At 39.5% G+C, this 26704-nt stretch overlaps 1 protein-coding gene across 4 annotated transcripts in view; it reads left to right on the forward strand.

Annotated features, from left to right (window-relative positions):
• The window catches only part of Il20rb (interleukin 20 receptor subunit beta), a 113231-nt gene extending 87949 nt beyond the window's left edge, over positions 1 to 25282 (forward strand). The window contains exons 8-9 of one of the 4 annotated variants that reach the window (XR_012443056.1): positions 1488 to 1540; positions 23269 to 25282. The gene's annotated coding sequence lies outside the window, so the exon portion shown is untranslated. The remainder of the gene's footprint in view (positions 1 to 1487; positions 1541 to 23268) is intronic. The other 3 variants (XR_012443057.1, XR_012443054.1, XR_012443055.1) reach the window with 3 other exon arrangements.
• The last annotated feature ends 1422 nt before the right edge of the window (positions 25283 to 26704 follow it).

Genomic DNA, 26704 nt, shown 5'->3' on the forward strand with positions numbered 1-26704 from the left:
AAAATGGTGGCATTGCATCTGAAAGTACAGGCTGATGAGGCTGCTGGCAGGTGGTAAAAGTCTCACCAAACTTGTGTGTGTCTGGTGCTTGAGAATGACCGAGGGGGTTTGGGTCTCGCTTGAGGCTGCCCTTGCTGGGACTGTCCGTAGTAGAGATTAGGCCCAGAAGCAATGTCCAAATGGGGAAGTCACAAGCTGATTTTGAGTAGAAACTTGCAGCATCCAGTGCAATGAGACAGTCAGTAGGAATTTGGCTCTGTAGCTCATGGGCTAAGCACTGGATTGAAACTCTGCCATGGTGACATCGATGCAGCAATAATGTCCTCTGCCTCCTTCTTCCAAAACAAGTGTGGGATCAGTGGGATATATGGGCTCCAAACCAAAGCCCTTGTGGTCATCAGGAACTTCTTTCATTGACCCTTTCTCTAACTTATCAGAGGGGAATGGCAGAAGTATGGAAACAGAGTCACCTGGCAGCTAGAGTTTTATGAAGGTAAAAGTATCAAAATTTAAGCCTTATGGTTAGTGAGTGCTTCCAAGTCCTTCATTTCTAGACCAGAAATAAGACACAGTGATAGCTTGGTCATTCATTCATTTATTTGTTCATTCCACTCTGTTGTCTTCTTGAAAACTGAAACATCTTAGAGTAAAAGTAGAAACCACTGAGGGAAAGGAATACAGGTGTCTCCCCAAACCTCAGTTGATACTTTAATACAATGGATGAAAGAAATATAACTCTGATTGGCCTCTGAAAGGGAAACACACTGGCACATCTGGAGAGAAATATTTTCCTGTGATAATTTTCATAAATAAGTGTCAAACAAGTGTGTAAGTTTTTCTAACTTAGTGATTTTTTTCCTCCTGCGGTGCCTGGACCAGCAGCATTTGGGAGCGTGTAGGAAATGCAGTCTCCCAGGCCCTGTGTTAGATCTGTGAATCAGATGCTCTGGGAATGGGGTCCAGAAACCTGAGTTTCAATAAGCCCACCAGGTGTTTTAGATGGATGCTCAAATTTGAGGACCCCCTGCTCTAAATGTCATACTCAAGTGTTTATTATTACTCCTCTGAAGCCAGCCTGCCTTCTTTAGCATGTCCTCAGCAATATGCAAATATGGATGGTTTTCGTATGCACTGGAATAGTGATGCCAGAACTGTCTCTCACCAGCTCTATTCATCCCCCGCCTTGTTTTAGAAAGACAATGGCTATTTTTGGAGGACACATTCTATTAGAGTTCTTTTCACCTTCAAACTTACTGTAATGTAAAATGAATGCTTGTCTGAATTTTTTTTTAAACTGCAAATCTTTGTCAGTATTATAAGGGAAAACCCTATAGAATATACCTAGTATAATTTCTTCTCAGTTTCTCCCTTACCATGTAGCTCACCATCTTACTGGAGGTAGAAAATTTACTTTGTACCCAGAAAATCGAATTCAATTTTCCATTTCTCACAACACAATTTGATTTTTTTTTCTCTCTTAAAATCAGGACACGAATCCATCTGGAGGTTTGCAGAACAACTAAGCTTTTCCTTTTCTATGGTAAGTTCATGCTTTCTATTTTTTTTCTAAAAGTAAACTTACTGAACAATTTTATTAAGAGTGAATGCAAAACCAGAAAATCATCCTCCAGTTTCTAAGACAAATGCACGACCCAATGTTTTGATTTTTGTTCAGGTTAGTCATGTTAAGTAGACTCACTGCTGAAACTTCTTTGGGGAGCCTGTATTTATAGAATTTTAAACTGTTGACCAATGTCAAATGGAATGTCATATGCATGCTCTTTCTTCTTTAATTCACCCTGACTAGGGAAATATCAGTTATTTTCTCTCTGTACAAGACAACACACTCATGACAGGATCATGTGATTTGTTCTAATTTGAATATTGAAATAGCCTTCCATCCCTGGGGAAAAGTCCTCACTTTTTCAACTGAGGGCGTATAATTTCTTTAACATATTACTAGGTTTTATTTACCAGTATTTTGTTAAGGATTTTTTGCATCTATACCAACGAGGAATATAGGTTGGTAATTGCCTTTTTTTTTTAAATTTGTGTTTGTTTGGATTTGGGATCAGATAATATTATCTTCATAAAATGAACTGGGAGTGTTCCAGTCTTTTCTATTTTCTAGAAGACAATGGAGATATCTGGTATTAATTCTTCTTTAAACATTTGGTAGATTTCTCCAGTGAAATCATCAGAGTCTGGGAATTTCTTTTTTGGTAGTTTTAAAGTTATAAATTTAATTTCCTTAATAAGTAATTAAAGGTAATATAAGCTATTTCCTATTGGGAGATTTGTAGTAGTGTACATCTCTTGAGAAAATGGGGCGTGTGTGTGGAGTTACTGATAGTATTTTCTCATTTCCTCGATGCCTGCAGGGTCTGTAGTAATGTCACCTGCTTAACTCCCAACATTGGTAATTGCTGTATTCATTTTTCCTTCTCAGTTTTGATAGAGTTTTATCACTTTCTTTTAAAAGCACAAACTGTGTTTCATTGGTTTTTCTCTACTCTTTATCTGTATCAAATTTCATTGACTTCTTTTTTTTTTTTTTTTGCTCATTCATTGGTTTATCTCCTTATCTCAGAAAAATAGCTGCAGTTTCAGTACCATATAGTTCTTTTTCTCTTTTTTTTTTTTTCATTTTTCTTTTATTATTCATATGTGCATACAAGGCTTGGTTTATTTCTCCCCCCTGCCCCCACCCCCTCCCTTACCACCCACTCCACCCCCTCCCGCTCCCCCCCTCAATACCCAGCAGAAACTATTTTGCCCTTATCTCTAATTTTGTTGTAGAGAGAGTATAAGCAATAATAGGAAGGAACAAGGGGTTTTGCTGGTTGAGATAAGGATAGCTATACAGGGCATTGACTCACATTGATTTCCTGTGCGTGGGTGTTACCTTCTAGGTTAATTCTTTTTGATCTAACCTTTTCTCTAGTTCCTGGTCTCCTTTTCCTATTGGCCTCAGTTGCTTTAAGGTATCTGCTTTAGTTTCTCTGCATTAAGGGTAACAAATGCTAGCTAGTTTTTTAGGTGTCTTACCTATCCTCACCCCTTCCTTGTGTGCTCTCGCTTTTATCATGTGCTCATAGTCCAATCCCCTTGTTGTGTTTGCCCTTGATCTAATGTCCACGTATGAGGGAGAACATACGATTTTTGGTCTTTTGAGCCAGGCTAACCTCACTCAGAATGATGTTCTCCAATTCCATCCATTTACCAGCGAATGATAACATTTCGTTCTTCTTCATGGCTGCATAAAATTCCATTGTGTATAGATACCACATTTTCTTAATCCATTCGTCAGCGCTGGGGCATCTTGGCTGTTTCCATAACTTGGCTATTGTGAATAGTGCCGCAATAAACATGGATGTGCAGGTACCTCTGGAGTAACAGTCTTTTGGGTATATCCCCAAGAGTGGTATTGCTGGATCAAATGGTAGATCGATGTCCAGCTTTTTAAGTAGCCTCCAAATTTTTTTCCAGAGTGGTTGTACTAGTCTACATTCCCACCAACACTGTAAGAGGGTTCCTTTTTCCCCGCATCCTCGCCAACACCTGTTGTTGGTGGTGTTGCTGATGATGGCTATTCTAACAGGGGTGAGGTGGAATCTTAGTGTGGTTTTAATTTGCATTTCCTTTATTGCTAGCGATGGTGAGCATTTTTTCATGTGTTTTCTGGCCATTTGAATTTCTTCTTTTGAGAAAGTTCTGTTTAGTTCACCTGCCCATTTCTTTATTGGTTCATTAGTTTTGGGAGAATTTAGTTTTTTAAGTTCCCTGTATATTCTGGTTATCAGTCCTTTGTCTGATGTATAGTTGGCAAATATTTTCTCCCACTCTGTGGGTGTTCTCTTCAGTTTAGAGACCATTTCTTTTGATGAACAGAAGCTTTTTAGTTTGATGAGGTCCCATTTATCTATGCTATCTCTTAGTTGCTGTGCTGCTGGGGTTTCATTGAGAAAGTTCTTACCTATACCTACTAACTCCAGAGTATTTCCTACTCTTTCTTGTATCAACTTAAGAGTTTGGGGTCTGATATTAAGATCCTTGATCCATTTTGAGTTAATCTTGGTATAGGGTGATATACATGGATCTAGTTTCAGTTTTTTGCAGACAGCAGTTTTTGTTGAAGAGGCTGCTATTTCTCCATCATATATTTTTAGCTCCTTTGTCAAAGATAAGTTGCTTATAGTTGTGTGGCTTCATATCTGGATCCTCTATTCTGTTCCACTGGTCTTCATGTCTGTTTTTGTGCCAGTACCATGCTGTTTTTATTATTATTGCTTTGTAATATAGTTTGAAGTCAGGTATTGTGATACCTCCTGCATTGTTCTTTTGACTGAGTATTGCCTTGGCTATTCGTGGCCTCTTGTGTTTCCATATAAATTTAACAGTAGATTTTTCAATCTCTTTGATGAATGTCATTGGAATTTTGATGGGAATTGCATTAAACATGTAGATTATTTTTGGGAGTATCGACATTTTTACTATGTTGATTCTACCAATCCATGAGCATGGGAGATCTCTCCACTTTCTATAGTCTTCCTCAATCTCTTTCTTCAGAAGTGTATAGTTTTCCTTGTAGAGGTCTTTCACATCTTTTGTTAGGTTTACACCTAGGTATTTGATTTTGTTTGAGGCTATTGTAAATGGAATTGTTTTCATACATTCTTTTTCCGTTTGCTCATTGTTAGTGTATAGAAATGCTAACGATTTTTCTATGTTGATTTTATATCCTGCTACTTTGCTATAGCTATTGATGATGTCTAGAAGCTTCTGAGTAGAGTTTTTTGGGTCTTTAAGGTATAGGATCATGTCGTCTGCAAATAGGGATATTTTGACAGTTTCTTTACCTATTTGTATTCCTTTTATTCCTTCTTCTTGCCTAATTGCTCTGGCTAGGAATTCCAGTACTATGTTGAATAGGAGTGGAGATAGTGGGCATCCTTGTCTGGTTCCTGATTTTAGAGGGAATGGTTTTAATTTTTCTCCGTTAAGTATAATGCTGGCTGTAGGTTTGTCATATATAGCTTTTATAATGTTGAGGAACTTTCCTTCTATTCCTAGTTTTCTTAGAGCTTTTATCATGAAATGATGTTGGATCTTATCAAAGGCTTTTTCTGCATCTATTGAGATGATCAAGTGGTTTTTGTCTTTGCTTCTGTTAATGTGGTTTATTACGTTTATTGATTTTCGTATGTTGAACCACCCCTGCATCCCTGGGATGAAGCCTACCTGGTCGTGGTGAATAATCTTTTTGATGTGTTGCTGAATTCGATTTGCCATTATTTTGTTGAGGATTTTTGCATCAATGTTCATTAAGGAGATTGGCCTATAGTTCTCCTTTTTGGAGGTGTCTTTGCCTGGTTTTGGGATAAGTGTAATAGTGGCTTCATAAAATGTGTTTGGCAGTTTTCCTTCCCTTTCTATTTCATGGAACAGTTTAAGGAGGGTTGGTGTCAGTTCTTCTTTAAAGGTCTGATAGACTTCAGCTGAGAATCCATCAGGTCCTGGACTTCTCTTTTTGGGGAGACTCTTGATTGCTGCTTCAATTTCATTTTGTGTTATAGGTCTATTCAGGTGATTAATTTCCTCTTGGTTCAGTTTTGGATGATCATATGTATCTAGAAATCTGTCCATTTCTTTTAGATTTTCAAATTTATTTGAATATAGGTTCTCAAAGTAGTCTCTGATGATTTCCTGGACTTCCATGGTGTTTGTTGTTATCTCCCCTTTTGCATTCCTGATTCTACTAATTTGGGTTTTTTCTCTCCTCATTTTAGTCAGGTTTGCCAGGGGTCTGTCGATCTTGTTTATTTTTTTAAAGAACCAACTTTTTCTTTATTAATTCTTTGTATGGTTTTTTTGGTTTCTATTTCGTTGATTTCAGCTCTTATTTTTATTATTTCTCTCCTTCTATTTGTTTTGGGATTTGCTTGTTCTTGTTTTTCTAGGAGTTTGAGATGTATCATTAGGTCATTGATTTGGGATCTTTCAATCTTTTTAATATATGCACTCATGGCTATAAACTTTCCTCTCAAGACTGCCTTAGCTGTGTCCCATAGGTTCTGGTAGGATGTGTTTTCATTTTCATTGACTTCTAGGAACTTTTTAATTTCCTCTTTTATTGCATCGATGATCCATTCTTCATTAAGTAATGAGTTATTTAGTTTCCAGCTGTTTGTATGTTTTTTGTCTTTACTTTTGTTGTTGAGTTCTACTTTTACTGCATTGTGGTCAGATAGTATGCATGGTATTATTTCTATTTTCTTATATTTGCTGAGGCTTGCTTTGTGCCCTAGGATATGATCTATTTTGGAGAAGGTTCCATGGGCTGCTGAGAAGAATGTATATTGTGTAGAGGTTGGATGAAATGTTCTGTAGACATCTACTAGGTCCACTTGATCTATTGCATATTTTAGATCTTGGATTTCTTTATTGAGTTTTTGTTTGGATGACCTATCTATTGATGATAATGGAGTGTTAAAGTCTCCCACAACCACTGTGTTGGCGTTTATATATGCTTTTAGGTCTTTCAGGGTATGTTTGATGAAATTGGGTGCGTTGACATTGGGTGCGTACAGATTGATGATTATTATTTCCTTTTGGTCTATTTCCCCTTTTATTAGTATGGAATGTCCTTCTTTATCTCATTTGATCAATGTAGGTTTGAAGTCTACTTTGTCAGAGATAAGTATTGCTACTCCTGCTTGTTTTCGGGGGCCATTGGCTTGGTAAATCTTCTTCCAGCCTTTCATCCTAAGCATATGCTTATTTCTGTCGGTGAGATGAGTCTCCTGTAAGCAACAAATTGTTGGATCTTCTTTTTTAATCCATTTTGTCAAACGGTGTCTTTTGATGGGTGAATTAAGTCCATTAACATTAAGTGTTAGTACTGATAGGTATGTGGTGATTCCTGCCATTTAGTTATCTTAGTTGTTTGAAGGTTTGATTGTGTGTACCTAACTTGATGTTACTCTCTACTGTCTTGCTTTTTCTTATCCTGTGGTTTGGTGCTGCCTGCCTTTTCATGGTTAAGTTGGGTGTCACTTTCTGTGTGCAGAATCCCTTGCAGAATCTTTTGTAATGGTGGCTTTGTGGTCACATATTGTTTTAGTTTCTGCTTATCATGGAAGACTTTTATTGCTCCATCTATTTTGAATGATAGCTTTGCTGGGTAGAGTATCCTGGGGTTGAAGTTATTTTCATTCAGTGCCCGGAAGATCTCACCCCACGCTCTTCTTGCTTTTAATGTTACTGTTGAGAAGTCTGCTGTGATTTTGATGGGTTTACCTTTGTATGTTACTTGTTTTTTCTCTCTTGCAGCCTTCAATATTCTTTCCTTAGTTTCTGAACTTGTTGTTTTAATGATGATATGTCGTGGAGTAGTTCTATTTTGATCTGGTCTGTTTGGTGTCCTGGAGGCCTCTTGCATTTGTATGGGAATATCTTTCTCTAGATTTGGGAAATTTTCCATTATTATTTTGTTGAATATATTACGCATTCCCTTCGCTTGCACCTCTTCTCCTTCTTCGATGCCCATGATTCTCAAGTTTGGTCTTTTGATGGAGTCAGTGAGTTCTTGTATTTTCTTTTCACAGGTCTTGAGTTGTTTAATTAGTAGTTCTTCAGTTTTTCCTTTAATTACCATTTCATCTTCAAGTTCTGAGATTCTGTCTTCTGTTTGTTCTATTCTGCTGGATTGGCCTTCCGTTTTGTTTTGCAGTTCTGTTTCGTTCTTTTTTCTGAGGTTTTCCATATCCTGGCTGTTTTCTTCTTTATTGTTGTCTATTTTTGTCCTGAGTTCATTTATCCATTTATTCATTGTGTTCTCTCTTTCATTTTGGTGTTTATACAGTGCTTCTATGGTTTCCTTTATTTCTTCTTTTGCTTTTTCAAATTCTCTATTTTTATTGTCTTGGAATTTCTTGAGTGTCTCCTGTACATTTTGGTTGACCCTATCCAGTATCATCTCTATAAAATTCTCATTGAGTACTTGTAGTATGTCTTCTTTTAAATTATTCTTGTAGGCTTCATTGGGTCCTTTGGCATAGTTTATCTTCATTTTGTTGGAGTCTGGCTCTGAGTTTCTGTTCTCTTCATTCCCCTCTGGTTCCTGTACTAATTTTTTGCTGTGGGGAAACTGGTTTCCTTGTTTTTTCTGTCTTCCTGTCATTGTCCTTGGTGTTGTTACTGTCCCTGTACTGTGTGTAATTAAGTATTTTCTAGCTTGTAATAATAACAATGGTAATATTGAGAATGGAAGAGTGAGCTGAGATGGAAAGCAAGAAGTTAAAGAGAAGGGGAAAACAAATATACAGACAAGAGGGAGAAAGCAGAACAAGGTATCAGAGAAGAGAGTTTCAAAGGTATAAACAGGGAGTGTTAGTGTACTAATCGACAGTAAGCTGAACAGACAATAGAGTGACAGAGAGAGGATTGAAAATCAAAGATAAAAAAATAAAAAATAAGTATATGAAAGTAATATCTATTTATAAAAATGAATTAAAATAAAATGGAAAATAGAAAATTAAAAAAAACAAAAAAAAACAAAAAACCAAAAAACTTCCAAGTTTATATGCAATGCAATTACAGTCTTAATAATTTGGATGTCCGTCTCAATCTCCAGTCCTGGAGTTGGTGCCTCAGATGTTGTTCTGTAGTTGTCTCATCAAAGGGGATGCATAAAGTAGAACAAAACTACACTCACACACACACAGAAGAAAAAAAAAAAAAGCCCCACCAAGTGTCCCCAGTTCAAATGCAATACAGTTTCAGTAAGTTTTTCGGCTTGCAGGTGTAATTCGGTTGTTCTCTCATCAAAGGTAGGGAGAAAAAGAAAAAAAAAGCGTCTGGAGGCAGTTCTGAGAGTGGTATCTGCAACTGTGGCTTGCCTGCCTGCTGCTCTCAGCCTGTAGCTGGCGGCGTTATTTATGCAGATCTCTGGGGTGAGCTTAGCACTCACCTGGTCCCACAGGCTTTGTTTGCTCAGAGTTCTCCTGTGCGGGGGAGGGGGGCCTCTGCTACAGGCTTTTCCCTTTCCAAGCACTGGGAAAGGCGACACTGCCCTGCGTTGTCAGGCCTGCGTGTTTATTTACAGTTCACGTGGGAAGTGGGTCTTCCCTCCTCTCACAAGCGTCCCCGCTCCTGGTTGCTGGTGCGCCCCGCTCCCGCCAGAGCCTCTCCGGCCCGCCCGGCTCGTTTATTTACAGTCCCGGGAAGGATTCCCTTCCCCCAATCTTCAGCGCTCAGGGCGCCCCACCCTCTTTCCAGCGTGTCTTAACTGTTCTTATTGCTTAGTACTCAGTTTCTCTTTTTTTCCCGGGTGGAGGTCAGTCTGTCCAGGGGGCTATGCTGCTCTGGCCCAGGCTTGTCTGTGGGGGAACCACGGTACCGCGAAGCTCACCTGGTCCGCGTCTTCCCAAGCCGTATGGGCGCCGGCCACTGGCGGCCCGGGGGCCTCCTCGGTTCTCCGTTTAACGTGAAGTGGAGATTCTCTGCGCCGGCTGGAGATGTGGAGGAATCAAAGTTATGCCTTTTCTCGGTGATTATGCCTGCAAAGTGTGTCTCCAGCGTCTCTCCAAGATTTCACTATAGGAGGGTCACTTTCTGCTTCCTACCTCTAGCCGCCATCTTGGAATTCTCCCTCATTGACTTCTATTCTTGTCTTTACTATGGTCCTCCTTTTGCTTTCTTTGGGTTCCTTTTGCTTGTTTTTTTTTTTTTTTTTTTTTCTAGGTTCTTGAATTGGGAGCTTAGGTTGATGATTTGAGACTTCATTTTTTTTTTCTAATGTATGCAATTAGTGCTGTAAAATTTCCTCTAAGCACTGATTAGCTGTATCCCACACACTGATATTCCATACTTTCATTTTCAGTTTGGTTCATCTTTTGGTTTCCTTCAATACTTCATCTTTGATTCATGAATTATTTGGAAGTGAGTTTTTGAAGATTTTCCTCTTATCTTTCTGTTATTGAATTTTAGTTGATTGCATTGTGGTTATAAACACTGTTTATGATTTTACTTCTTTTAAGTTTGTTGAGGGGTGTGTGTGTGTGTGACTCAGGACATAGTTTATCTTGATCTATGTTCCATAAACACTTGAACAGCTTTGTATTCTGCTGTTGGTTGGAGTGTTCTATGAATATTGATTAGATTCTGTTCAGTGCATGTGTTGTTGAATTATTATATATCTTATTTTTTGTCTAGTTCTATCAATTGTTGTGAGACGGACATTGAAGTCTCCATTATTTTGTGGGTTTGTTTACTTCTTTAGTTTTGCTTCACATGTTTTGCAGCTCTATGCTTTGGATACATAGGATTCTATGTATTTCTGGTGCACTGACACTTCTGTCATTATGCAATGTCTTTGGTAATTTTCTTTACCATGAAATATTTTCTTTGCCATATAATTTATTTTATTATTTTATTTTATAACATTTTGTTTTGTAGTATCTTTTATGATATTAATATTGTTGCTTCTGGTTTCCTTGATTAATGTTTGCATGACATATATGGATATTATACCCTTTTACTTTCACCTGCTTATATCCTTACATTTGAAGTGGAGTTTATTTATTTATTTTTCTTGATGGGACTGGAATTTGAATTCAGGACTTTGTACTTCTAAAGCAGATGTTCTGCTGTTTGAGCCACACTTCCAGTCCATTTTGCTCTGATTACTTTGGAGATGGGGTTATATACTTGCCCCAGTTGGCCTCAAACTGTTCTTCCCAATCTCAGCCTCCCAAATACCTAAGATTATATGTGTGAGCCACCAGCACCTAACAAGTTACCTCAGTTCTTATCTTTCTTTCATTCCTATCCAAAACATTAGTGATCCTTCTGAAATATGTTTGAAGTGTGTGGTTTCTCGCCATCTTCAATTCCTACACTCTGGTCCAAGGCACCAGAGCCCTCTCCCGGACCATTGTCAACAGCCTTCTCTTTGGTCTCTGCTTCCTTTATTGTTCCTTGGTGAAACCAGTCTTTTAACATGGTTTAATATGGAAAAAGACTGATGCTACAGGAAAGTACACACAATGACAACCTAATACCCCCTACTCTGAAGGCACAAATGTTAGCATCCAGGCATTTTTTTTACTTTGGATTTTATTTTTCTTAAAGAAATAAAATAATATTAAGTTGAAGACCTTTTTAGTCCCCTTCTCCCTAATCTCCCCTTCTTCCTGTTCTTTTCTTTCCTTGGTGCAACCACTGTGATGGATTTGGTGTATGCTTTTCTTGCCCATGTTTCTTACTTTTAGTTTCCATATTTGTATCCAATGCCTAGTACTTTGTTCCTAGTATAGCTTTGCATATTTAAAAGACTCTATGCTGAAGAGATCAGTTTATTAATGTTGATTATTCAATAGAATTGCACCAGATGGAATTTAAACTCAGGGCTTTGTACATGACAGGCAGGTGCTCTACCACTTGAGCCATCCCTCCAGCCCTTTTTGCTCTGGTTATTTTGGAGATAGGGTCTTGCTTTTTGCCCAGGCCAGCCTGGACCATGTTCCTCTTATTTTATGCTTTCTGTAGTAGCTGGAATGACAGGCATGCACCACCACACCTAGCTTTTTTTCCCATTGAGATGGGGATCTCACAAACTTTTTTGTCTGGGCTGGCCTGGAACCACAATCCTCCAAATCTCAGCCTCTTGCATAGCTTGAGATGGCAGGTGCATGCCACTGTGCCCAGCTGTTGGTTGAGATGGGGTCTTGCTAACTTTTTTCAGTCTGGCCTTGAAGGGTGACCCCCGATCTCAGCCTCCCAAGTAGCAAAGATAACAGGTGTGAGCCACCTTTTCTGTTTCTTAAGCCAGCCAAGCTCTGTCTTGCCTTGAGCATTTACATCTGCTGTTCTCTCTTCTTGGGCAACTCTGTTTCCTGCTCTTAGCTCAACTCCTAGCTTTTCCTCACATTAAAATGAGTGAGGGTCCCTCAGAGAGGACTTCCTACCCCATCCTGTCCCTGTCCTCATTTGTTTCCCATCAGATCATACCTTTTTACACCTCAGCCTGTTTATTTACATGTACTTGTTTGTTTACAGCACAATGCTGCTCCTCTTCCAGCTTCCAAGTCTCCAGCAAACTGCCTCTTGTGTTCCATGCTAACAGGATTCTGCAGGGAAGGGCATTTTGGGATCTACAGTTTCAGCTTAGTTGAGTTGATATGACACAAACATCCCACAAGCCCAGCCCTCTTCCTACAGGGTGGGAAGGGAACAGATATTTATTTGATGATTTTATGGCCAGGGACTATGCTAAGGTGACTTGCACATACTCTCACTTAATCCTCAGAACAGCTTTGTGAAGTAGATGATATTACTCTCACTTTATGGGAGACTAAAGCCCTGAGAGGTTAAGCAGCTGGCTGCGTTCCAGGCAGGTACTAAGCAATACCACCAGCAGGTAAATCCAAGTACACCCAGCTCATTTCCATTACATGGGTTCAGTTATAAAAAAAATACCAATTTTATTCTTACTTATGCATTTTGGCAGGTGAATTTTATCTTAGAAAAGTAAAGCTATCAGTGACCATTGACTCATTCTCTTTTAAATTTAAATTTGTTTTAAAAGCTGATACATAAGCACATAAAAGTTATACATACTTATGGGTACCATGTGATATTTTGATACAAATGTACATTACGTGGCATTTAGATCAGGTTAAACATATCTATCTCCTTGAACATTTATTATTTCTTTATGGTGAAAACATTCAAAATCCTTTGTTCTAGCTAATTGAAATATATATTACTTTATTGTTATTTACAGTCACCCTACTGTTCCATAGCATCCCAGAACTGCTCACTCCTGTCTAACTATAACTTAGTCATTAGCTTTTAATGTCAAACAAGTCCTGGAGGGAGATAACTGATTGGATAGGCCACTGAAGTCAAGATGACCATCCGGGGCAGTGTCTCAACTACTAATGGGTATAGGAATCAGTTGGGTGGCCTTCACGGTGTTTTTTAAGCTTCCTTGAGGGTTGTATCACCTGGGGTGCTGGTCAAAAGTCCACATTTCCAAGCCCTTCCCTATGAGAAATGCTTCATCATGCTTGGGGAAGGGTTAGGAAACTGTTTTGAAACAAATGCCCTGCACAATTTGTATCATAAGATGAAATTGGGGACATTACCTTATAAGAACTTTCAATGAAGTGGCAGCTAACTTGAATTTGAAACCGAAAGTCCCTGGAGTTTTAGTGAAAATAGCAAAGGTGTAGGGTTTGCCTTGCAGAAGCAACCAGCTTTCCTATCAAATGTTTTTTACATAACTGAACAGAGGCAGAAGCACGAGCAATCCACTAGCCAGGTTAGAAATAGGGAAAATCCCTACAGGCATTTTAAGACAGAAAATTTATCCAGGAGTTGGTAACAAGGGAGTTGGAAGGACTGGAAAAACAAATCAGAGGAAGGCAAGGTTACTCAGAGAGTCGTTACTGTAGAAAACCACTAGAGCCCTAGGGCTAAAAGGGGAAATAGGTTTTCAGCAACACCACCAACAACAGGTGTTGGCGAGGATGCGGGGAAAAAGGAACCCTCTTACACTGTTGGTGGGAATGTAGACTAGTACAACCACTCTGGAAAAAAATTTGGAGGCTACTTAAAAAGCTGGACATCGATCTACCATTTGATCCAGCAATACCACTCTTGGGGATATACCCAAAAGACTGTTACTCCAGAGGCACCTGCACATCCATGTTTATTGCGGCACTATTCACAATAGCCAAGTTATGGAAACAGCCAAGATGCCCCACCACTGACGAATGGATTAAGAAAATGTGGTATCTATACACAATGGAATTCTATGCAGCCATGAAGAAGAACGAAATGTTATCATTCGCTGGTAAATGGATGGAATTGGAGAACATCATTCTGAGTGAGGTTAGCCTGGCCCAAAAGACCAAAAATCATATGTTCTCCCTCATATGTGGACATTAGATCAAGGGCAAACACAACAAGGGGATTGGACTATGAGCACATGATAAAAGCGAGAGCACACAAGGGAGGGGTGAGGATAGGTAAGACACCTAAAAAACTAGCTAGCATTTGTTGCCCTTAATGCAGAGAAACTAAAGCAGATACCTTAAAGCAACTGAGGCCAATAGGAAAAGGGGAACAGGAACTAGAGAAAAGGTTAGATCAAAAAGAATTAACCTAGAAGGTAACACCCACGCACAGGAAATCAATGTGAGTCAATGCCCTGTATAGCTATCCTTATCTCAACCAGCAAAACCCCTTGGTCCTTCCTATTATTGCTTATACTCTCTCTACAACAAAATTAGAGATAAGGGCAAAATAGTTTCTGCTGGGTATTGAGGGGGGGGGAGTGGGAGGGGGTGGAGTGGGTGGTAAGGGAGGGGGTGGGGGCAGGGGGGAGAAATGAACCAAGCCTTGTATGCACATATGAATAATAAAAGAAAAATGAAAAAAAAAAAAAAATAAAAAAAAAACAAAACTAAACAAGGAAAAAAAAAAATAAAAGGGGAAATAGGATGATCCAGAACCAAGAGCCTTCTGAAGCTCCTGCTTTAGAGTGGACCACAAGCTGAGATACTGCTAGGCCTAAGCATCCATGGAGGGGACTGTTAACTTTGGAGGATTAGGGAGGGAGAGAGAGAAAGAGGGAGGGAGAGAGGAGGGAGAGAGGGAAAAAGGAAAGAGAGAGAAAAAAGGAGGAAGAGAAACAAAAGAAAGGAAGGAGAGGGAGAGTAGGAGCGGGGGAGGGAGGGAAGAAAGAGAAGGAGAGGGAGAGGGAGGGAGAGAGGCAGGGAGAGAGGAAGGGGGAGAGAGAGAGAGAGAGAGAGAGAGAGAGAGAGAGAGAGAGAGAGAAAGAATATGTATATGAACAATGGCTACTTCCCTCTTTCTTCTCTTCAGTCCCCTCCAGTACCTAACATCTGGGAATTATTAGTGGGAATTATAGTTTGCAGGTGTTCAGCTCTTGTTGTACAGAGGAGAACACAGACGACAGGCATGGGGCCAAAAGCCAACAGAGAACTAACCAGCCAGAGTGTCCACTCAAAACAGGGTCATCATGAAAGCAGTGGAAGGAAAAAATAGGTCATTGTTCAAAATAGGGGCTTGTTAGATTTTGAAGTTATAATGGTTCTATCTGTTTTACTTAGAAGTGTTGGTCATAATGATCCTGGATGATACAGTCTATGACTTAAGAAGTGCAAAGAGAATCTATTATCATTGTCTAAGTCAAAACTGGTAGCCCTTGGAATGAGTCAAGACCGTAGCTTTTTTTGCAAAGTTTATATGTGAAAAGTTTGAATTGGTTGTCATATGTAAAGATTATGATATATCAGATAAAAAATCAAGAATTCCAATTTCTCTTGAAAAGTCAGACTATTTGGCTAAATAGTGGCGATAGTCAGCTGGAAGAATGGTGGCAGCCTTATTTTGATAGAGCATTTTCTTCATTTGTGTCTTTCTCACACTGTGTACCTGATCTCTGGATATTTGACTTTGCCACTAATGGTCTTAATAGACTATTACATTTTTTGGTGCATAACTTTATAAAGTTTTGGGTTATATGTTTATAAAAAATGAAAAAGAGCTATTTGAGCCAGAGAACTTACCACTGTGGATCAAATTGAGAAGGAATATTGTCAATGTTGACATTGACTAGGATGAGAATCACCAGGGGGCAATATCCAGAGGTGACAACTGATCATCCAGGAAGATGCTAAAATCTTCTTCAACCCTGTAAACTTAGCCTTCTTGTTAGGAAGTCAATGATTTAAAAAATTTAGTGTACAAAATAATGAGTTTCATTATGAGATTTCCACGCATGCAAATAACTTTGATTTTATCACTATCCCTATCTTATCACTATACCCTATCACTGTCCCTCCAAATAGTCCTCCATCTGGTTCATGTCTTTTTGTTTGTTTATTTTATGGATCTAGATTCTGCAGAGAGAGTTTTAGTATTTTGAGGAATCTCCATACTGATTTCCACAGTGGCTGCTCTAATTTGCACTCTCACCAACAGTGTATAAAGGTTCCTTCCCCACTCCCTACATCCTCACCAGCACTTTTTGTTGTTTGTTTTCTTGATGGTGACCATTCTGACTGAGGTGAGGAGGAATCTCAATGAAGTTTTGACTTGCATTTCTTTTATGACTAAGGATGCTGAGCTTTAGTGTTTATTGGCCAATTGTACTTCTATTGAAACCTGTTTAAATTAAATTGCCCATTTATTAATTGAGTTACTTATGCTTTTGGTGCTTAATTTTCCGAACTCTTTATATGTTCTGGATATACACCCCCTTTTGGTGGTACCAGAGATGAAACTCAAGAATTTGTGCTTGCTGGGCAAATGCTCTATCTTGAGCCATGCCTCCAGTTCTGACATTAATCCCTTGTCAGATGATAAGTGGCAAAGATTTTTTTTCCCATTCTGTAGTCTGTTTCATCACTTGTTCAACTTAACTTTTTAAATGTGACCTTTATTGCTAGAGATGGTGAGCATTTTTTCATGTGTTTTCTGGCCATTTGAATTTCTTCTTTTGAGAAAGTTCTGTTTAGTTCACGTGCCCGTTACTCCAGAGGCACCTGCACATCCATGTTTATTGCAGCACTATTCACAATAGCAAGTTATGGAAACAGCCAAGATGCCCCAGCACTGACGAATGGATTAAGAAAATGTGGTATCTATACACAATGGAATTTTATGCAGCCATGAAGAAGAACGAAATGTTATCATTCGCTGGTAAATGGATGGAATTGGAGAACATCATTCTGAGTGAGGTTAGCCTGGCCCAAAAGACCAAAAATCGTATGTTCTCCCTCATATGTGGACATTAGATCAAGGGCAAACACAACAAGGGAATTGGACTATGAGCACATGATAAAAGAGGGAGCACACAAGGAAGGGGTGAGGATAGGTAAGACACCTAAAAAACTAGCTAGCATTTGTTGCCCTCAACGCAGAGAAACTAAAGCAGATACCTGAAAGCAACTGAGGCCAATAGGAAAAGGGGAACAGGTACTAGAGAAAAGGTTAGATCAAAAAGAATTAACCTAGAAGGTAACACCCACACACAGGAAATCAATGTGAGTCAATGCCCTGTATAGTTATCCTTATCTCAACCAGCAAAAACCCTTGTTCCTTCCTATTATTGCTTATACTCTCTCTACAACAAAATTAGAAATAAGGGCAAAATAGTTTCTGCTGGGTATTGGCGGAGGGAGAGGGAGGGGGTGGAGTGGATGGTAAGGGAGGGGGTGGGGGCAGGGGGGAGAAATGAACCAAGCCTTGTATGCACATATGAATAATAAAAGAAAAATGAAAATAAATAAATAAATAAATAAATGTGACCAAAATGTCACATTCTGGGGTTTTTGTTTTGTTTAAAAAAATTGGGTCTAGGGCTTGGGACGTGGTTTTAGTGGTCAGCAAGTGTGAGGTTGTGGGTTCAATCCTCAGTCCTGAAAAACAAAATTAACAGGCCCTAAAACCATACCCTACGGGCCAGGTAGATCTGTACATTATAATTCTATAAACCTCCCCGTGTGATGTCACTTAATGTCACTTAGTGTCCTCTGCCCACTAGGCTGGTCCTGGGGAGAGACTTGACATTCTAAGCCTCCTAACTTCAATAAAAACCTGTGCTGGGTTAAAAATAACTATTGTTCTCATCTTAGAGGCAAACCACTTTTAGTCAGTTGAAAGTGTTTTCTTTTGCTAATAAACTTTACTAACACTTTCACTAAAAATATGGATATAACGTTAAAGTCTGGATACTGAATGCTCAAGTCTCTACAGACCATATCCGTACAGGGGAGAGAAGGATCACAGATACACATAATCCTTTATCGTCTTTCCTCAGTAAAAAGTAATGATAGAAACACCCTACAAACGGCCTGGTGACCATCCTGAACGCTGAGAAACTTCAGAACTCAACCTGCAGCTAGACAGGAACTTTGATTAGAAACTCTTTTAAGATGCTTACCTTCACAACAGTATAAGGTTATCACTTGGTTTTGCTACTGAGGGTTTAAGAACTGTTTGAGCACAGTTGACTAGTTGAATGCTTATTGGCATTCTGTAGGAACAGATTAAAGAGAATTCATTCATGGCTTTCCAGTCTCAGAAAGGCTAAGTTCCTTATTGGGGATTTACGCTCCGCTACAATGTGGCCAGATGCTGGTATAATAACAAAGTGACCACAAGAGGTCACCAAAGACAAATGTATGTTGCTCCTTATGCAACAGGAACTGATACCTCAAAATAGGGCATGAAAGGGAAAGAGGAGATCAGAAGAGGGCAAGGAGGAAAAACAAGAAAGGACGAACTTACTAACAGAAAGTACAGATTCACTTAAGGTCTTGGTAAAAAAGTATTAAAATTGCAGAACAAAACCAGAATCTATCCGCTATTTAACTAGAGTCTGCTTTAAAAGATTTTACAAAAGGATCTTAAAAATGTATTGTGAAGTACAGTTTGTGTTTTGACTCCAGACCTGACAGCATTCATGGGGTGAGCAGGCCCCTTCTCCCTGAAGACAAAGTCTTTCTCCAGTTTCCAGGAGAGAGAATCCTTGCAGTTTTGCCTCCTCAGAGAGCAGGTCAGGAGGGGCTGAGACAGACAGGACATTGCTTTCCACAGTCCTGTCCTGGGCTACTTCTAAGAGAAAGATAAAAATCAGTTTCAATATTCTTAAAATGTCTAAGAACCACCAAAACAGCATTACTATTACGATTACTGTTTTTTTCCCCAAAATGAATGAGACCAGTTTGCAGCGTCCCTGCTGTTATTTTGGTGGCACTGACAGTACACATGAGCTGAGGGAGCTTTCATAGAGCCTCATGATTCTAAGACTTGACAAAATTGTTTCAAAGCACTTATTTGGATGGTGTGAAGATAGGACTCTTTGTCCCTTCATCCCCAGTAGTTTACATGTACAAACAGCTCAAATAAATGAATTGCAAGAAATTCCGTGACCCATGACAAGACTAATTGGGATTTTTATTAAATAATACACAAGTTTTTTTTTTTTAAGCCCAAGAGTATAAAGATTTGCTTCTTTAAGGAAATGTAGATCTTTCTATGTGTGCAGAATCTTCCAATGAAAGCAGTGGAATTCAGTCCATAAACAGTCATCTAAATGAAAGTTCAAGAAGGGCTTGAAACCAACCAAGGTTGGCCAGTGTTCCTGGACATCTAGACAGCTCCAAGTGAGTTTACCAGAGAGTAAAAATTCACTGGGAGACTGGGTCTGCAGGGGAGCTCTGCCTCACTACTAACTAGCTAACTAAGTAACTAGCTGATGGATGAATGAACTAACGATATATTTCTTTTTTTTTTTCCCTTTCTGATGAGAGTTGTGTGGGCGTGATACAGGTAATTGCTTATGCTTACAAAAATGACAATCCCATTGAATGACAAATCTCTGCTAGCGTTTAACATCAGATGCTGTTTCCATGGAACTGAGGAAACAGTTTTGATCCTAGGGAAGGAGCAGTCACAGACAATAAGCAAGGTTAGCGATGAATGGGTATCTGGTGGTTAGAGCAGTGCTGAGAGTGAGGGCCTCCTGGGATCAGTGTTTTGAAGTATTGGTAATGAATGGGCAGAAAGAGATGAACAGTGGAGACTTTGGATTTAGGCAGGACACCAGAATCCTAGCTGGACTGAGAGTTGAACACAATCTGAAGGGAGGAGAGGAGGCAGAACCATGACCCAGGCTGTGTGGGTGTGGGGAATGTATACTGTACTGGGCCTGGGTTTGACAAGTTCAAAGTTGGCAAAGGAGAGGAGATCAGTGTGCAGCGAGGATAAGGTCAGGATTGGCTGTATGGACCATGTGAAGACGTGTGGCATCGGTATCCACAGTTGCCAACAGGGGATTTGGTCAGCCTGCGTTCTAGAGGATGGACTGTTAACCCCCTTACATGCTCAAAGTTCTATGTAAACTATTTCAAATAGATTCTCTTAAATTAAAAAAAGTGTTGGAAAACAAGAGAGTATTTCCTTTTTTACTAGGTTGCAGTTGTGAGCACATGTGTTTCTCATTTCCAAATGAGGTACTTGTGTTATATTAGTGAGCAACAAATGTGTGTCACTGTCTGCAGGTAGAACCTGTCTAGGATGCTGTGATGCTTGTTCAAATTCTTGCATTTTCCTCTTCTTCCTAGTGTGTCCTGTGGTTTTCTTTTGTAGCTCATATATTGGAGACTACTGCTATTAGTATTTTTTTCTAGGATTTGGGTTTATGTACTCTTCTCATTTTCTTTCCCACTCCTTTTTTTTTTTTGCTTCTAATGGCACTTGATTTTTAGAGCCGTTGCACACCTATGAAGAGGTTTCTTTCACTGCAAACCCACCAATCATGTCAGTCCTTTTATAACCTTCCCTCCTAGGCTCTGCCTGGCTTTTTAATTTCTGCTAGAGCAGAGTGACTTCTAGGGGCACAGTGCATTTTCGGAATGCTTTGGATGGCTGAGGGTGTTTGATGCTTGAGTAGTGGATAAGAGAGGCATGACTCCATTATTTATGAAGGTTTGGGGTCATCACACCACTCCATTATGCCTTTTCAAAATTATTGGTTCAAAATTCTGCTTAAGGACTGCAGATTTAGCTCAAGCTGTCATGCCTGAACTTGGAGTGTCTGTGAGTCAGCTTCTCTACCCAAGAAACTGCATACATCTCTAAAATGCTAATCCATCTCTACAGAGCCCAATAGTCAAGGTTTCAAGGGAGAAGTTCCCCTCCCTTCTACCCCTCCCATGAACCCTTGCCATTATTCTCTCCAAGAAGGCAGAGATTTGAGACCCTTTCAATCCTGCTTGAGACAGGGATTGGGTATGCACCATTCTTGCTGCTATCACAGCTGACTAGAGGATGGCACCTGAGCCAAGCTGGAAGGAGCCTCGGTTCCCTATAGTGGTGGCTTCCCCAAGTGTGACATGGCTGTGCCCTCTGAGCATCACCATTTCCAATGAGAAAATAAATTGCCTCTGTGCAGTAGCATGCAAAGCAGAAAGCCCTTTTAGCTGGCTGGAGCTTGGAGGTTGACAGAGAGCTGGAGTTCTGCACACCAATTGTTAGTGGCTAGAGCAAGGGATGATTTTTCATTGTCTGCTGAACTCCAAGCACACCCTCTTGGAGTGGATCTCAAATTTGAAAACAAATCTTCACAGTGGCTTTTCCAAACTGCTTAGTTTTAGAAGGATGGAACTGTAGCCCAAATTTTTCAAAAGCTCAGAAAGTTGAGTGACACTGCTGCTATCTTAGGAGAAATATTTCTACTTGACATTTAACGCTCCTATCTTCAAGGGAAGCTTTGTTTACACAAAGGGAGGGACTGTGCTGGTTAAAATGTGAGTCTTGTGGTCAGGCAGAGTGAGATTTGAATTGCAATTCCAGCACTCTCATTAGTCTTGGAGGCTTGGGTAAGGGTGACTACCACCAGCCCCATTTTCTGCATCTGTACAAGGGCGACGGTCACATTCCTTAGTTTAGAGATTACTGGAATAATGGCTACTGTTATTAAAGCTGGGGTTATAATGTAAGCCAACTTGAAAAGATTCAATTGAATTAATCTACTGAATGTTTTGGAACCATGTGGCTGACAAGTTCATTTTAACCAGTTTTCTTCAAGCTAGTGTAGAGATGCTTGTCTCATGAGCTTATTCATTCAGTCTTTCTGGAAGAAAGATTTTTCAAATGGGTGCACTGCCTTCACCTCTAGGATGCTGCCTCAGGATTTTGAGACAATATGGACTGAAAAATCACATTTAAAATTTTATGTTATGGTTAAAATTTAGAAAAGTTATTTTTATTCCACAGTACTAAATTTGGATCAGAAAGTATGGAAATCTTCTAGGATGGCAGTGCTAGGTGGAATGTGGATTCTAGAAGTGATCTTCAAGTTGGAATTTTGCATATATGCACAAGGTTTTTGTGAGGAACACAAAACCACCTTAGCGATGATTGGTTTTTCTTTCCACCTGCAGTCCTGCAATTCTGTTACCCGCCATTAGAGGCGCACGAGCGCCGTTATTCAGGGATACCAGTTTGACACGTTTGTTCCTGGCTAGTTTGCTCTACTTGTTACATAAAAATATAATTTAATTTTCCTACTGATTGTAGCTACAAGAAAATGCCATTGAGGTAAGACAGAGGCGAATACACTGCGTTGGGCAAGACCACTCTTCTCACAAAGGGGGTGAAAATTGATTTTTTCGAGGCAAAAATCTCACTCTTTTTATGTACAGTACAGACATTACCTAAGTGGAAATATAGAATATTTGTGGTCTAAAAATCTAATGGTGGAGCCATCAGGGAAAATGACTAACATGGCTCATGGCTCTTAAGTGGAAGAGGGCTGAGAGCACTGTGTGCCTCCATGTGGTGATTTCTCTGACATATTTCTGACTTTTGGGGAAATGATGGACGCTTGAGACCCAGATGGTCACCCAGCTCTCCTGTGGCTCAGAGCCTTCAGTCCCTCTGCCTCCCACCTTCTGCTTGGAGAAAATCCTTCTGCAACTTTTCAATTCCCACAAACACATTACCTTAATGAGTTTGCTTATAATAATTGTCTTGCCTCCTCATTCTGTTTTTGCTCTTCAAATTGACCTTCAAAATTTATCCTTTTTGTAGTTTTCTTGCTGTTGCTGGTGTGTGTGTGTGTGTGTGTGTGTGTGTGTGTGTGTGAAAGAGTGATAGCGAGAGAGAGAGAGAGAGAGAGAGAGAGGCTGATGGGTAGATCTCAGTTTTGCCTCTGACCCTGTGACTCTTAACTTCCAACAAGATGTAATTGGTTGAGTGAAAAAGTTGCTGTGTCAATCCACATCATAGACTATTCTTTGTAGTCATATGACCAACTTCACACAAGACTGGGCTCTATAGGATGCAGCCTCTGGGGGTGGTGGAGGTGGGAGTTCCTTCCCTCTCCATAGCAGGCAGAACTGGTCCACTCTCCTTTCACTCTAGGATCTTATTTAGGTTGCTAATGTTTTTATTCCAATCTCACTATGTTTCAGAATAGCCAAAAATTGTGCATAGCACCAAATTTCCATTTCTTGGATCAAAACATTCTTATTTCCATGATTTACTACACATTTTTTTTTAAAGAAACTGATAAGATCCATTGTCTCCAAACTTCAGTGAAAGTTTAGCAAATAGACATTTATGTAATGATGAAAATGCAGGTAATGGAAGAACTGTTTTTATTTTACACTGGCTGTATAATGGTTTTACTTTACCCTCAATGCTTCCTTCTTTCTTTACCAGTTATTTTTGTCTGTGCTTTGGATTTCCATGGTAAAGCAGCCTCAATTACAACAAGCCATTTGCCTGAGAAGGTCAGCATCCAGGACGTGGCACAAAGGTCCTTTTGAGGTTGGATGCTCCTGGAACTAGGTCAGAAAGAGGGGCCTTTGCAGGAGGAAGACTGGAAGTATTCTGTCTGCTAGCTTCATCCAGTTCAGGTATGGTCAATGGAGTCACTGAATTCTACAAGGTAAGTGGATGCATGGTCAGTTATTAATGCAGGAAGAGGTGACCACACCTCATGAGAAATGCAGACCCTAGCATCCTAGGAATGCCTCTTAGTGGGGAGTCTATTTGCTGAAACTTTGGGTTTTCTTGTGGATTTGTTCTAGGAATTCAGAAAGGAAAACATTATGTGTGGATCCAGTTTGACGCTTATTTGTGTAGGACAAAGACTTGTATCTTTGTTCATCCATTACAGGGTTCAGGGATGACACTTCTAAAACAAAAGACAGGGTAATGAGAGAAAGCATAACATACTTATTTAATGCAGGTTTTACATGACATGGGAGTCTTCAGAGATGAAGACTGAGAGAGATGGGAAGACCTATTCCTATGGTTTTTAGATCTGATGAAGATTGGACAGCAATGTAGAAGTATGACAGGACATAGCTGGGTGTGATGGTTCATGCCTGTAATCCAAGCTACACAGGAGGTAGAGGTAGGAGGATCCAAGTCTGGGGCCAGCTGGATCAAAGCGGGAGAACTTGCCTGAAAACCAAACTAAAAACAAAAGTACTGGGGATGTAGTTTAAATGGATAATATAAGCATGAGGCCCTAAGTTTAATCCCTAGTACCTCAAAAAGGAGAAAAAGAAGGAGGAGGAGGAGGAGGAGACTATATGATCTAAGGGTGATAGACTTGGTGGGGAATGCTTAGCAAGGCCTGTTTGTTCAGATTCTTCTTAGCCTTTCTGTGTAAACTTCTCTCCCTCCAAGGACAGGACAGGACATCTATCACATGCAAGACTTCAGGAGAGAAGTGGTGAAAGGAGGTCAGAGGAACTTTTCTGCTTCTGTGGCTTTCTCAGTGAACTTCAGCTTAAAATACACATCTTCGTAAAACTCAAAAAAACTTTTAACATTTGCATTTAAAACTTTTCTGCTGTACTCAAACAGAAGCACAAATGGAGTTATTGATGTATCTGACAGCATTAGATGTTTTGCACAGCTGATCTTCTACCTGGAATGGCTCTATCCCAACTTGTCCTACTGAGTTTGAGGATTCAGTGAAGTTCCTAATAGTGTGTTGGGATTCATCTTATATGTTTATCGGACATTTGAGTTTTCTCTTTGGAGACTTGACTGAGCATGTGTTTCTGTTGGGATATTCTTACATTTTTCTTATCACTTTGTCCTGCAATATATGTTCTGTCATATATTCTCACAATAATTCTTTGTGGTTATATAGTCTGCAAACATATTTTCCCATATATGATGCATGTTAGACAATGAATGTTCATTACTTTATAATAACTATAATGCAAGTTATCTAACTGTGACATGGAACATAATTCTGACCAATGAAGTATGGGTGTTTAATTTTAGAAGAAATTGCCAAACTACCTTTCAAAGTGTTTTTGCCACTTTCATTTTCATTAGTGACACTCGAGAATTCCATCCTTGTCAACATTTGGTACTGTTAATATTTAATTTTAGTCTTTTTGGGGAGTATCAAATGGTATCTCTGTGACTTAAATTTGCTTCTCCCTGATGATTAATGATACTAGGTACTTTTAAAATGATTTTATTAGTCTATACTATTTGTACAGGGGGGATACATTGTGATATTTACATATGTGATTACAATATATCATAGCTAGATTTACCCCCTCCATTGTTCTTTCTTTCTCCCCTCACCCGCTTCTTAGAACAATTTCAGCAGGTTTCAGTCTTCTATTTTCATATATGGATACAAAATACATCCACCATATTTACCCTCATTCACCCCTTCCTTGAGCCCACCCCCCTCCCACTAGGACCCACCCCTGGAAAAGATTTATTTTCCCTCCTGCCCTTCATTTCTTTTAATTGTATATTGATAGTCCAAGATAGTTTCACCTTGGTACTTCAGGTCTGTATATATTGGGTTTAATCAAATTAACCCTTTCCCCCTGTTACTTACTCATTCTCTATCACCAAGTTCCCCTAATATTCAATAGCATACTGTCCAGTGCATTATATTATATTCATGTATAGATGGATTGTTTCAATATTTTTTATTCTCTAACATTTTAAGCACTTTTTATGTACCCATTGGCCATTTTTAGATGCTTTATTTTGTGAAGTAGATTATATATATAATATCTGTCTATCTATCTATATCTGTCTATACATCCATCCATCCATCCATCCATCTAACTCTATCTATCTATCTTTATCTGCAAGGTCTTACTATGTAGCCTAGGCTGGCCTCAATCTCATGATCTTCCTGCCTCAGTCTCTGGAGGATTGAAATTATAGGTGTGCACCACCATACACAGCTGGGAAACAGAGGTTTTTTTTTTTTTTGTGGTACTGGGGGCTGGATGCAGTGCTTCATGCATGCTAGGCAAACACTTAACCACTGAGCTATATCCCTAGCACTGAAAACAGATTTTTAGCTGGTAGAACATTCTTGTGTACTGGATAAACTTTCCTTAGTCATGACCAATTTGAGTTTTCTGTTCATTTTAAATAGGTACTGGATCAATAATAATTAGATCCTTAAAATATTCCTGGTATTAGTTTTTGTGCTTTCTCTTTCTTTCCAGAGATTTGTCCATTTCATTACCATTTCTATTATTTCTTCCACTGTCAAGTTCATTAATTTCTTCTTATTTACTACTAATTGTAAATTTGTTATTTCTGTCTTGTATTCTTTGATTTATGCACTACCACTGTAGACACCCCCCAGCCCTTTATGCTTTAGTTATTTTTTGGATAGGGTCTCATGTTTATGCTTGGGTCAGCCTGGAGAGTGACCTACCTACCATCTCCAGAGTAGCTGGAGCAGCAGGCATGTGCAACAGTATCAACTTTGTTGATTGAGGTAGGTCTTGCTTTTTGCTTGAGCTGGCCTTGAACTGTGTTTCTTCTAATCTCCACCTCCCAAGTAGATGGGATTGCAAACGTGAGCCATCACCTCTGGTCCTAATTTTTCTTCTTTTACAAAACATGCTTCAGCTATGGTTTGAGTGTTTGTATACTTCCAAAATTGAAAGTTAACCCTGACTGTTGTGTTATAATTATCTGCTTTTGCATTGTATTTGCTCAAGCTGTCATAACAGAATGTCACAAACTGCATGGCTTGGACAACAGAAATTTTCTTACACTTCTGGAACCTAGCAGTCCAAGATGAAGGCACCAAGGTTGGTTTCTGGTGAGCCCTCTCTCCTTGGTTGGCAACATGTTCCCA

This window comes from Castor canadensis, chromosome 17 (genome assembly GCF_047511655.1).
Source record: "Castor canadensis chromosome 17, mCasCan1.hap1v2, whole genome shotgun sequence".
Classification (NCBI taxonomy): domain Eukaryota; kingdom Metazoa; phylum Chordata; class Mammalia; order Rodentia; family Castoridae; genus Castor; species Castor canadensis.